Genomic DNA, 6,026 nt, shown 5'->3' on the forward strand with positions numbered 1-6,026 from the left:
ATTGTATACGTGTCTATGGTATCTCAAGATTACATAATATATAATACAAGTTGATTAAGTTATGGTTGGAATAGATTTGTTACCAATTTTCACGTAGCTAAAATGAGAAAAATTATCCAATCTTGTTTTACCCATAACTTCTTCATTTTAAATCCGTTTTGAGTGAATCAAATTGCTATGGTTTCATATTGAACTCTATTTTATGAATCTAAACAAAAAAAGTATAGGTTTCTAGTCGGAAAAATAAGTTACAAGTCGTTTTTGTAAAGGTAGTCATTTCAGTCGAAAGAACGACGTCTAGATGACCATTTTAGAAAACATACTTCCACTTTGAGTTTAACCATAATTTTTGGATATAGTTTCATGTTCATAATAAAAATCATTTTCTCAGAATAACAACTTTTAAATCAAAGTTTATCATAGTTTTTAATTAACTAACCCAAAACAGCTCGCGGTGTTACTACGACGGCGTAAATCCGGTTTTACGGTGTTTTTCGTGTTTCCAGGTTTTAAATCATTAAGTTAGCATATCATATAGATATAGAACATGTGTTTAGTTGATTTTAAAAGTCAAGTTAGAAGGATTAACTTTTGTTTGCGAACAAGTTTAGAATTAACTAAACTATGTTCTAGTGATTACAAGTTTAAACCTTCGAATAAGATAGCTTTATATGTATGAATCGAATGATGTTATGAACATCATTACTACCTTAAGTTCCTTGGATGAACCTACTGGAAAAGAGAAAAATGGATCTAGCTTCAATGGATCCTTGGATGGCTCAAAGTTCTTGAAGCAAAATCATGACACGAAAACAAGTTCAAGTAAGATCATCACTTGAAATAAGATTGTTATAGTTATAGAAATTGAACCAAAGTTTGAATATGATTATTACCTTGTATTAGAATGATAACCTACTGTAAGAAACAAAGATTTCTTGAGGTTGGATGATCACCTTACAAGATTGGAAGTGAGCTAGCAAACTTGAAAGTATTCTTGATTTTATGAAACTAGAACTTTTGGAATTTATGAAGAACACTTAGAACTTGAAGATAGAACTTGAGAGAGTTCAATTAGATGAAGAAAATTGAAGAATGAAAGTGTTTGTAGGTGTTTTTGGTCGTTGGTGTATGGATTAGATATAAAGGATATGTAATTTTGTTTTCATGTAAATAAGTCATGAATGATTACTCATATTTTTGTAATCTTATGAGATATTTCATGCTAGTTGCCAAATGATGGTTCCCACATGTGTTAGGTGACTCACATGGGCTGCTAAGAGCTGATCATTGGAGTGTATATACCAATAGTACATACATCTAAAAGCTGTGTATTGTACGAGTACGAATACGGGTGCATACGAGTAGAATTGTTGATGAAACTGAACGAGAATGTAATTGTAAGCATTTTTGTTAAGTAGAAGTATTTTGATAAGTGTATTGAAGTCTTTCAAAAGTGTATAAATACATATTAAAACACTACATGTATATACATTTTAACTGAGTCGTTAAGTCATCGTTAGTCGTTACATGTAAGTGTTGTTTTGAAACCTTTAGGTTAACGATCTTGTTAAATGTTGTTAACCCAATGTTTATAATATCAAAAGAGATTTTAAATTATTATATTATCATGATATTATGATGTACGAATATCTCTTAATATGATATATATACATTAAATGTCGTTACAACGATAAACGTTACATATATGTCTCGTTTCAAAATCATTAAGTTAGTAGTCTTGTTTTTACATATGTAGTTCATTGTTAATATAATTAATGATATGTTTACTTATCATAATATCATGTTAACTATATATATAACCATATATATGTCATCATATAGTTTTTTTTACAAGTTTTAACGTTCGTGAATCACCGGTCAACTTGGGTGGTCAATTGTCTATATGAAACCTATTTCAATTAATCAAGTCTTAACAAGTTTGATTGCTTAACATGTTGGAAACATTTAATCATGTAAACATCAATCTCAATTAATATATATAAACATGGAAAAGTTCGGGTCACTACATTTATGGCGTTATCGCGGGACGAGTTTAAGAAGGAATTCTTCGAGGAGTTCCGAACTTCAGCCGATTTGTCGGAAATGCGTAATGAGTTGCAAAATTTGCAACAGGGTTCTATGGATTTGAATCCTCTCAAGACGACCTTTATGGCGAAGGCTCGTTTTTGCCCGGAGTATTTGGGGAATGATCGGTTGTTGATGGAGGATTTCTATTGAACTGTGAACGATGACTTGAAGAACAAAATTAGCCGGGGTTACGCGAAGTCGTTTACGGAGTTATTCACGGTGGCTAGAGGTTTCGAGTCGTATTCGCGATCAAAGATTGGCTAACCTTCAAGTGAGAGAAGGGTTGTTTCGTATGGTGCTCCAAGTAAGAGGACTAATGTAAGACCCGTTTATTTGTAGTGTACATAAGTGTAGTTAATGTACTTGAAGTGAGGTTTTGATTGTACATATTAAAAGAATGCAGAAAACTGGTCTGGGCGTTTGGCGCACCGCGCGGCCATTTGGCGCGCCGCGCCATTGTTCTGTGACAGATTCCTTTCTTTTTTATTAGATATTTTGAGGGAAAATTGGTAAATTCACTAAAGGGCCGACTTTAAGGCTCTAGATTCAGTTTGGTAAGCCTCATAACACCATTTTCACCTACTTCACCTCTTCCAAATTAATTTAGTGAGAGAAAGGGTTTTCTAGAGTGAGAGAACTCAAATCAAGGAAGAAGAAACCGATTTCGGGTCTAAGTGCAAGCGTTTAAGTTGTTCATCTATCCTCTAGCTACGTTTTGATTGTAGTGGTATGATCTAATCTTGATTTCCTAATTTAATTTTGTGAAAGGGTTAGTGTTAGGGTTAATGATGAACTTAAAACCCACTTTGTTAGTAAATTGGGTGTTTTGGGTGAATTTGGGTCATGAAGACCTAAAGATGATTAACTAGGGTTTTTCGAAGTATTAATTGATGTTTATGAGCTTAAATTAGTTAGTTAATTACTAGCACACCTAGAGATAAGTAAATGGACGTTATGTGGTTTGGGGGATGACCCGAAATGGGTGTGTTGACCTTAATTTGGTCAAATGGGTCAAGATGGACCTAAGTTAGTTTATGTTGTTGTGTAATGCATAAACCTTGTGTTGAAATGCGTTTTAAACCTAAATTGGCTAACGATTAGGGTTTTGGGGATGTTAACCCAAATATTAGAGTTAAGGGTGTAAATGGGTCAAAATTGCACCATGGGTCAAGATAACACTAGAATGGAGTTTTAGTTGGTTGACCAACTTGAGCTTGTGATTGATATTATGTATAATGTAATAGGTACGTTACATTGAAGATTTCCGAGCTTGATTATCTTTCACAAGAGATTTTGAGGTGAGTGGAGTAATTATACGTATGTGTATATGACGTGTTTATTTGTGGGTGTTATGGTATGAACCATCGAGCCGGTAGTGCCATAACATGTGTGCAATAAGATGTGAACCACGAGCCGGTAGCATCGAGTGTGAACCACGAGCCGGTAGCACTATAAACTAGATGTGAACCACGAGCCGGTAGCATCGAGTGTGAACCACGAGCCTGTAGCACTATAAAATAAGATGTGAACCACGAGCCGGTAGCATCGAGTGTGAACCACGAGCCGGTAGCATCGAGTGTGAACCACGAGCCGGTAGCACTATAAAAGAGTATGACTCAATTGCGTATGGTGTGAACCACGAGCCGGTAGCACCATAGCGTTTATGGTTAACCATATTGAGATTGTCGTTTATTTAGCATATTGTTTATATATATATATATATATATATATATATATATATATATATATATATATATATATATATATATATATATATATATATATATATATATATATATATATATATATATATATATATATATTGTGTTGAGTATATGCTAATGCGGTTTTGTGTTAATGTACGACTTGTTAAGTGTTTTGGGTACAATGACATGCTAATTGAGTTACAAGTTCATATGAGGTATTTGGTGAATGTGATTGCAAATAGATGAGTTATATATATGTATATGTAATTATTGCATTCACTAAGCGTTGGCTTACCCTCTCGTTGTTTACCTTTTTATAGGTTCGGTTGTGGACAAGGGTAAGGGCATCATCTTGGATTAAAGATCCCGTTGTTGTTAGGGAACGCTTTTGGAGATATTAGCTTTTGGAGTTTGACCGAGACTTGGGTAGTTTAATCACAAACACCATACTCGTAGTGTAGTTTGGTACTTAAACTTTTGATGGTCGAAACTCATATTTTGTATTAAACTCGTAAAACGGCCGATGTGGGCCCCGCTTCGTAAAACTCATTTTTATTAATGGAATGTGTTAGTTTTACATATTGGAATATGTTGTTAAAAGCGTTTTGTCTAATTATCTCGGGAAGTGGCCGATCTTTTTCGCGTTTCATGACTTTTGGGACAGACCAGTTTGGCGCGCCGCGCCATATGCTGTTCCAGCAAAAAAAAAAAAAAAATTTGTTATTTTTACGCGGGTTGTTCGTGGTTTGGTTTGGGGTGTTACAAGTGGTATCAGAGCATGGTCTAAGGGATTTAGGTGACTTGAGATAGGCGCCTAGACTTAGACTTTTTGTGTGCGCATTATGCGGGACTTGTAGGACTTTGGGTCGAATTGGGTTTTGGTTAGTGCATAGGTTTATGTGAACTAATAATGCGCTATTGTTTTGTGTGGCATTTGAAATCGTCAAGCGAAATAGACGTGGTACTAGTGAGTTAATGCGATGTGCTCGCGTAACAATGATTAGCTACCATTGTTACGGGTTCAAATCGTGTCAAACAAGCGATGTACGATGATTGTTGAGCAAGATGGGGTAGTGTGGTGTATATGTATATACATATGTGTTAAGTCCTTTCGTTTTGTTGCTTAATTTACTTCGTTTTATAGAATGAAGATGAGAAATGGACACGACACCAATGACGGAAGTACGAGTGAGGATATTGAACTGACGGCCAAGGTTGTGGCCATCTTTAAAAGGCTAAAGAAGGATTTTCTTGACGATGTCCGAAAGGTCTTCCAAGAGTCGGTCGATGGACAAGTGACCGAAATGATCAATGATCGAATGAAAGCCGCAATAGAGGAGGCTTTAGAGGCTAGAAACATTTATCCTCGAGGCGAAGGGGGTGAAGGTAATGGTGGGGGTGGAAGGCGGGACTTCCACTACAAAAATTTCAAGGATACTCAACCTCCGATGTTTAATGGGGTGAGGGATCCATTGAAAAGTACTTGTTGGATTTCCGATATCGAGGGAGCGTTCCGTACCGCAGAGTGTCCTCCCGAGAAGAAGACGAGGTATGGGTCTAGCATGTTGCGCGAAGAGGGCAAATTGTGGTGGGACGATAAAATCAAATTATATGGTGAAGAGAAATGCATGTGCTTGACATGGGAGGAGTTTAAGAAGGAATTTTTCCAAGAATACCGAACTTCTTCCGATCTTGATAAAATCCGGGACGAGTTGCACCATTTACGACAAGGTTCAATGGACTTGGTTACACTCAAGTCTACCTTCTTGGCAAAGACTCGTTTTTGTCCGGAGTACGTTGGTGATGATCACAAGTTGATGCTACATTTCTACTGTACTTTAAGTGATGAGTTGAAGGGTAAGATTAGCCGGGGTATGGCTTAGTCTTTTGAAGATTTATACGAATTGGCTAGGGGTTTTGAGCCGGAGGTTCCAAGGAAGAGCGATTTCACTTTTTCGAAGAGAAAGTTTGAAGGTTCGAGTTATTCAAACTTTTCAAATAAAAAGAACAAGAAAGGCTCCGAAAGCGTTAATAGTGTGAAGAAGGGTGCTTCCGTAGGTTTCGGACCCACGTGTTATAATTGTAATCAAAGCGGGCACATCGTCCGTGATTGTACCAAGGCGACGACCAAGCTTACTTGTTTTAATTGTGGTAAAGAGGGGCACAAAAGGCCCGAGTGTCCCGAGTTACGCAATGATAATGTTGAGCGGTTAGAGAAGACGACGGGTATGG

This window comes from Rutidosis leptorrhynchoides, chromosome 10 (assembly GCF_046630445.1).
Source record: "Rutidosis leptorrhynchoides isolate AG116_Rl617_1_P2 chromosome 10, CSIRO_AGI_Rlap_v1, whole genome shotgun sequence".
Lineage (NCBI taxonomy): Eukaryota > Viridiplantae > Streptophyta > Magnoliopsida > Asterales > Asteraceae > Rutidosis > Rutidosis leptorrhynchoides.